This window comes from Talpa occidentalis, unplaced genomic scaffold (assembly GCF_014898055.3).
Source record: "Talpa occidentalis isolate TD23 unplaced genomic scaffold, MPIMG_talOcc4v2.1 talOcc4.4, whole genome shotgun sequence".
NCBI lineage: Eukaryota > Metazoa > Chordata > Mammalia > Eulipotyphla > Talpidae > Talpa > Talpa occidentalis.
The window spans coordinates 81,016,672-81,025,227 of NW_023604295.1; the positions used below are offsets into that span (position 1 = coordinate 81,016,672).

Sequence of the window (8,556 nt, forward strand, 5' to 3'; positions counted from 1 at the left end):
TGAAAGCATCTGTCTTTTAATTTGCATTCAAAATGGGTTTCCTTAAATATTTTACTCATGAATTATGAATAGTGAAAACATAGTCATTGCTGCAGGAACTCAGCACTGGTTCCCACCCTTCCCCCCGCCCCAATCTCTAGTTCTTGCTTCTTTGCTCAAGTGAAACTCTGCACTAAACACATGACTCTCACTATGAACTCTCAGCAGTCTTATGTCTGGATGTAGTTGAACACAAAGCAATGAATCCCAGTAACTTTCACAAGAGAGATACATTTAAGTTTGCTCCAAGGATTTCCAAAGATTGCACCCAGACATAATGGACAGTATCTTAGAGATGACATCATACATTTCCCCACTGTGTACTAATGTCTTGGGGCTGTTCCCACCACATCCCAGCCTCCCCCAGATCTATGTTCTGCAGAGTATGAACTAAGTCCTGACTCCTTAAGGTCCATAATGCAGAAATGAACACAGCTTCTTCATCAGTCCATATATTTATACCAATATAATATTTAAAAGCTAAAGTTAATCTGAGTTAGTCCAAGGGAAACCTCCCTCACCCCAGTCTCTACGTGGCTCCAGGCCTGGTTGAGACCATGCTCTGTTCCACTGTCGCAATGTGCTAGAATCTACACTAAATCAAAATAATAAGCTAGAATGGTTCCCAGCAGCTGAAACCATGTGTGACTGCAAAAATGATTCTTCTTGGCATGAGGCAATGATGGAGAGCTGGAGGGCTGGCCGGGGTTCTGCTCTGTTCTTGTTTATAAGGTACAATCTCAGGGGGAATCTGCTTTCTCTTTCTGCAACACAGCCTTCCTTGCTTCCACCCAGTTCCCTGGCCTGTGCTTATTGAAAGAGGTAAGATTGTCATCTTGAGGTATGTTCCTGAAGGCACTCTGGATTCCAATATAAAACTGAAGTCAAAGAGTCAATCTTCTATTGTTCTATCATAGAGTATTTAAAAATAGAATCTTATTGTGTTTATGCCAATAGATACATTGCTATGAGAAATGCATAATCTTAATAAACATTTTTACATTTGGAGGTGAGAGAGTTACACAAAGGAGCTCAAGCAGCTGCTATGACTGAGTGGAGTCTCTGCTAGCAAATCAGGAAGCCCCTGAGCTCCAAACTAAGGAGATCTCTGAGTAGCACCCAAATTTGTAACCAACCAAACTGGGTCTTTTGCTTGCTTCCACACAGTCAAGCTGAGTTATAAGAGTTGTATTTTCATGAAGGAATTATATTCCAGAAGGCCAACAAGGGAGATATTGTTGCGGGGTGGCTCTCCAGACTCCCTTGACGAATATCTTGAATAAAACTACTTCATATGAAGACAATTCTCTTGATTCAGAGAGTCAAAGGCATGATTTGGTTGGTTAAATTCACTTTGGAACAACAGAATATATCTATCTATTACCAAGCTAACCCTGACCCATGAAGGGGCAGGGAGAAAACTTTTTTTAGCTAATAATACATGGTTAATATGTAGGGCTTGTGGCTTCCTTCTAAAGGTCAAACAGGAGACCTCTGTTGTCCTCTAAGGTCATCTGGATTTTGCAGAGAAATGTCACAGTTTCTCCTCTTTGCTGATGATCAGTGGCTGATCACAGGTCATTGCCACATACATCATGTGTCACACCTACATGTTGCCTCCCATAGCCTGTCAAAGATGCCATGCATATGCAAGATGACAGACTGGACAAGGGTCCAGGGGTTTGATAATGCATGTTACAGAGAGAGCTGAAAAATTCTTTGCTAATGGTGAAAATACCACTATCTATATTTTCAATGACAAGTTCATTCTTTTGGGTCTTTCCTCCCAAAAGAGGAGATGTGTATGATTCATAACTTCTACATTCCTAGTGACAAAAACCACCAGAACCCTTGGGGTGGCCACCACAACACTGATATCAATATAATCCCTATACACCACCTCTTTGGTTGTGTAATCAATCATAGCATTTACAACAGGCTGCTCCTGCAAGGCATATGTCAAGGCCTGAAAAATGCTGAGATGAAGCCTCGTTTGAGGTTCTGTTTCTTTAGGAAATCATCTTTGTGCCAAACTGTCATCTCCTGGATGTTATTCAAGTCAATTTCACTCGAAGTAGTAAGCACTGCACACACATTCTGGGCTTCTTTCAGACACTGAGCAATTTGCTGCCGCATCCTGTTCAATTTCTCTAAATGTTCCTTGCCAACTCCTGGCTCAGTTATAGGACAGGCAGCAGTAGTTTTTACTGCAGATACCAATTTTCCAGCAGGGGGTTGTGAGGGAGGGCACAGGTGGTATCTAAGTCAGTATGGATACTGCAGGGGCTGGAGGAAATACTGATGCTGCAGGCTCTGCTTTTGGGGGTGCAGCAGCATGAGCTTAGGATGGATTGGCCTTATCAGGAGCAGCACCATTTTTCCTGAGTGTGAATGAGGAGTGCCTCCTTCTACTTTTCTTATATCAGGTACATAAGAACTTCAATCACACCATTTGCAGGTGAGGGGACCTATAAAGATGCCTTGTCAGGTTCACTCTTGCAAACCACTTCATCTTCTGCAACTTTGTCTCCAACAGCTTTCTCCCAACTGACATTTCACCTTGGGCCAGATTCTGAAAATGCTGGGGTTTTGCAATAACTGCTTCATTCGTGTGCACAGCTGTATTTCTGAAGAAACAGACAGTGAAGATACTGCCGTTGTTAATGACAATCATCCAGTTGTGAGGGTAACCTGACAGTATTTTTGCATCAAAATTTGAAGGTCATAAAAGGTTAAGCAATGTGTGAGGAATTCTCAAAGCTAAAAGATACAATCCTGAGGAGACAAGACAACTGAATATAACATAGTATTTTGGATGTAATTAAAACAGAAACAAGATATTAAATAAAAAGAAGGAAATGTGAATAGGATATGCACTACACTCAATTATAATGTACCAATATTGGTTCATTAATTGTAAAAAAATGTACAATAATAATGCACAATTTTAAAAGTAAGGAAAACTGGTTGAAAAAAATTATAGAAGATGTATTGAATTTGCAATTTTTCTGTAAATGCAATATTTTAAGTATTTAAAGATTATTAAATAATATAATTGGGGGCCTCCCCTGGTGGCACAGTGGTTGAGAGCTGGGTTGCGAAGCTGCCCTCAGTCTCTGCAGTGCCGTTTCGATCCCGGGCCGCTGGGCAAGGGTACCACATGGCGTGAAGACCTCTCTGGCCTCCCGCTGCTCCCCACAGCAGTGTATTTGATCAGTCTGCCTGTTCTGCTCCCCTCTCTGGCTCTGGTGAATTCTCTCACCCTCCCGTGCTTCTGACTGTGCCCAGCGCTTGTATAAATAAATAAATAAATAAATCTAAATTTTAAAAATAATAATAATATAATTGAAAGCAAGAAAACAAATTATGTCATTTTCTTTTTTAAAATATTTATTTATTTATTTATTTATGCATTTATTTATTTGATTAATTTATTTATACAAGCACCGGGTACAGTCAGAAGCGCAGGAGGGTGAGAGAATTCACCAGAGCTAGAGCGGGGAGCAGAGCAGGCAGAAGGACCTAAGTACACTGCTGAGGGGACCAGCGGGCAGCAGGAAAGGTCTGCACGCCATGTGGGACCCTCCTCCCGTGTCCCGGGAGCGGCCGGGGATCGAACCGGTGCTGCAGAGGCTGTGGGCACAGCTTCGCAACCTAGGGCTCAACCGCTGTGCCACGGGTGAGGAGGCCCTTATGACATTTTCAAGACACTTAAGAAAATGAAAAATGACAAGCCCAGGGTAGGATGAAATATTTCAAAGCATATCTCTGATAAAAAGTTTTACTCACAACATATAAATAATTTTGTAAATTTAGTTTGTAAGTACACAAAGTAAATCATACATCTCATTTACACAAGTTAGACAACATGTATAAATATTGATTCAAATATGCTATACCAGGGACTCCCCGGTGGTGCAGCAGTTTCACACTGGGTTGCAAAGCTGCCCGCAGCCTCTGCAGCGCCAGTTCGATCCCCGCCGCTGGAGAGGGTATCACATGGTGTGCAGATCTCTCCTGCCGCCTGCAGCTCCCCTCAGCAGTGTACTTCGGTCCTTCTGCCTGTTCTGCTCCCCGCTCTGTCTTTGGTGAATTCTCTCACCCTCCAGCGCTTCGCACTGTACCCAGTGCTTGTATAAATAAATAATCTTAAAAAAAAAAAAAATGCTACACCAATGACAAATAAGAACATAACATTTGTATTTATTTTTATTTTTTTCATTTTTTTTAATAGAGGCATGTTTTTATTTATTTATTTGTTTGTTTGTTTGTTTATACAAGCACTGGGTACATTCAGAAGCACGGGAGGGTGAGAGAATTCACCAGAGCCAGAGCGGGGAGCAGAGCAGGCAGAAGGATTAAAGTACACTGCTGCGGGAAGCAGCGGGCAGCAGGAGAGGTCTGCGCGCCATGCGGGACCCTCCACCAGTGGCTGGGGAGCAGCCAGGGATCGAACTGGCGCCACAGAGGCCGCGGGCAGCTTCACAACCCAGCGCTCAACCGCTGCGCCACCGGGGAGGCCAAAAACATAACATTTTAAATACCACAAGTCGTAATGAAAGTGCAAATTAAAAACACAATGAGGGGCCTCACTGGTGGTTCAAAGGGTTAAGCTTCAGCACTATGAAGCAATTTGCAGTCACTGCAGCCCGAGTTCAGTACTCAGCCAGGGAGGTGACACACATGGCACAGCAGACCTCTCTTTTCTTGCCTGCTGCTCCCCTCAGCAGTGTATTTCAGTCAATTCGCCTGTTCTGTCCCCAACTCTGTCTCTGGTGAATCCTCTCACCCCTTGCACCTCTGGCCTACACCCCAGCTTTTGCATGCATAAATAAATCATTCTTAGAGAAAATAAAAATACAATGATTTACCAGTAGAGACTATTAGAAATGTTCATATCCAAAGGCTTGATCATGCCACATGTTGGTGAGAATGTAGAGGAATTGAATCTCTCATCTATTTCTAATAGGAATGAAGTTGTACAAACATTTTAGAAAATACCATTATGGTGTCTGGTGTCTTAAAATATTATCATACTTTCACATATGATTCAGTCTTCCCATCCCTTTTTATTTACATGAGAAAAGAGAAATTTCTTTTCCCAACAAATGCAAATATTTCATAAAATGTATCTGCAATAGGCAATAATTGCAAATAATACAAATGCTTAGCATTGGCTTAATAAACAAAGAAATTATGAAAGAATGTCTGTAGATTAAGAATTAATGAATATAGATGCAGACCACAATATGGAGGATCTCAAAATAAATGTGCTAAATAAATGATGCACACAATATAGAATAATACTATAAAATTACACACACACACACACACATATATATAAATCTATAGAAAAGTGAAATTGGCACATGACATATTTGCAAGTGTTGAAGCATTCACTTACTAGATTTATATTACAGTTTCATGGATACAAATGTTAAGCTATACTTTGCATTCATTTTGTTTATGTTATTCATACTTGGAGTGAATTATAAAAATTTGTCCTTTGGTTGGTATAATTTCTTTTATTTCAATCATTTTATTCTTATTTTACTTTTTAAATATTTATCTTATTTATTTATGCGTACAAGAACTGGGGTGTAGGCCAGAGGTGTGTGTGGGGGGGTGAGAGGGTTCACCAGAAATGGAGTGAGGAGCAGAACAGGCAGATCTAATGAAATACACTGGTGAGGGGAGCAGTGGGTGAGACAAGGGAGGTCTGCTGTGCCATGTTTTTAGTTCCCTGGCCAGGGATCCAACTCATTCTGCAGTGGCTGGCGATACCTTGATAGTGATGAAATTTTAACTCCTGTGCTACCAGGGAGGCCCCCAATTTTCATCATTTTTTTTACTAGGATATGAGAAATAGTGAATCACATTAGCCTCTGCTTTCTAAATTGTTAGTCAGATAAGGAGTCACAAAGAGATACGGAGAATAAAAGACATAAGTATTTTTTCCCACGCTAAGGCAAATTGCAATGTATGTTGCTACAAAAGAATTTATATATTCAGGGCCTCCCCGGTGGCCCAGAGGTAGAGCGCTGGGTTGCGAAGCAGCCCGCAGCCTGTGCAGCCCGGTTCGATCCCTGGCTGCAAGGCAAGGGTCCCACATGGCGCGCAGACCTCTCCTGCCACCCGCTGCTCCCCTCAGCAGTGTATTTGGTCAGTCTGCCTGTTCTGTTCCCTGCTCTGGCTCTGGTGAATTCTCTCACCCTCCTGCGCTTCTGACTTTACCCAGTGCTTGTATAAATAAATGAATTAATCTTAAAAAAACAGAATTTATATATTCAATATTAAATTTTCCAGAGTTATACTGTTAATTTTATATTTTATTATAAGTAAAGTGTGTGTGCACAAAATAAGGAGTCAAAAATTCATTGTTCTGCACTTTTGTTTACAATCAATCATAGTTTTAGATAGCTGACCTTTTTAGCTGACCTTTTTACAAAGTTAATTTGTATTTCCTCAATAGCATAAATGAATTAAAATATTTGAAAAGTAGTTATATATAGTTTTTTAGAGATAACTTCTTTTTAGCTTTTTCTTGTCTTATTTGCTTATTCTCAACACTTATAGTTATTTATACACAAACAAAACAATGCATGTTAAATATAACTACAGGTATACCCCTAGTGCAAATTGAAATATCAATTTGTTTATTAAATAAATAATTGGAAGGTAAATATATGTCTTTGGTACATCGGCTTTACTAAAGACATTTACACTATAGTACAGGAGATATAAAGTAGACCAAGTATTACATTCAATGTAATACAAGCTGAAAAAAATATTTGTAAATGCTTTTCCCATTGTAAATGATACTTGGTCTTATTTTAAAATACAAACAAGTAATATTTAGATGTAAAAAGAGAAAATAAGATATTTCAAGCAATGGAAATAGCATGAGAGAAGTACTGAAGAGAGAAATAGCACATTGTTTGCCAGTTCTTATTACATCTTAGTAGTTTAAAAATCACTAGGAAAACCAATGAGTTCCCAGTCAGTGAACTCCAAAACCTGAATAGCATACTACTGTGGCAAATCAAAAAGTAGAAATTATATGGAAAGTCACCTGGAAACATTAGTAGTGTGATATTATATCATAGTTGCTGGCCATCTGGCAGTAATTTTAAACTATGCTGCCAGAGAAAGACACAATTTGGCACTAAGTATGAACCATGATATTATATATATATATATATATATATATATGCCTCCAAGAAGGGATAAACAGCCCCATATATTTATATCTTTTATTTCCTCATTATATTTCCTTTAGAAGACTTTGTTTTTAATTGTAGATATGTGCCAATTGTTATTCCAATCTAAAATCTTTACGGAGATCATTATTGGGTATGTACTAATTGGCCACATGTAAATTAAATATGTATATGTATAATTTTATTTATTTTTTACAGATTTATTTATTTATTCATACAGGAGTTGGGGTACAGGCCAGAGGTGTGCGGGATGAGATGATCCACCAGAGACAGAGAGGGGAATAGAACAGGTGCATTCACTTAAATACAGTGCTGAGGGGAGCAGCAGGTGAGTCAAGAGAGGTCTGCTGTGCCTTGTGGGTCACCTCCCTGGCCAGAAATCAAACTTGTGCTGCAATGGCTGAAGATAGATTCATAATTCTGGGTCTTACCTCCTGTGCCACCAGGGAGGCCCCTATAAATACAATTTTATAATACATTATTTAAGATTCAGGGGAGATGTTGGAGACCCCTGGAACCTGCAGTGCTGAGATAAGAGGGTCATTGAGGTCATGACTGGAACGCTGGTCAGCATGGGCCAGAAAAACTGGCCCATGGTGTAGAAAATGATGTCCTTCCTTGAATCAGCAAAGCTAAGCCTGAGAAAGAAACAAATTTAGAATAGAGAACAGAACAAGTTGATAACACAGAACCTTGGCATTGAATGTGTGCCAGAATAATGCTGAATACTAAGAAATAAGAGAATGTATCATTGTATTGTAACCACATGGTGCAGCAGACCTCTCCTACCTGCCCCACTGCTCCCCTCAGCAGTGCATTTGAGTCAATCTGCCTGTTCTGCCACTCTGTCTCTGGTGTATCTTCTCACCCCACCCCCTTCTACCCTACACCCTAGCTCTTGTATGCATAAATAAATAAATCTTTATTATCATTTTTTTTAAGTAGCCTGGTAAAAGGACCGCAGACCTAAAGTCTATGACATTTTCAATTGAATCTTACCTATCTTTTTTTTCTTCCAAACCAGACTTAGGCCCCATAGACCCAGAATATGCAATAAAGTGGTAAAAATCTGTTCTCAGTTGTAATGTTCCTTTCTCTTTAAAAAATGGGTAATAATTTAAGTGAAAATAAGAAATCTGAGTATATTAAGCTCCTTCAAATTTTACTTAAATGTTCAGGAGTCAAAGTACCTATATCCACCTTCCAGGAGATTTTTTGCTTTGTAGAAGCTCACTGTCACTGCTTCCCTTAACAAAGGACGGTGGATCTAAAACAATGCGGACAGATGGTGAAGTGT

At 39.8% G+C, this 8,556-nt stretch overlaps 1 pseudogene; it reads right to left on the reverse strand.

The window, feature by feature from the left end:
- Nucleotides 1-1,511: 1,511 nt before the first annotated feature.
- On the reverse strand, nt 1,512-8,296 carry LOC119258168 (dihydrolipoyllysine-residue succinyltransferase component of 2-oxoglutarate dehydrogenase complex, mitochondrial-like; annotated as a pseudogene).
- Nucleotides 8,297-8,556: the final 260 nt, after the last annotated feature.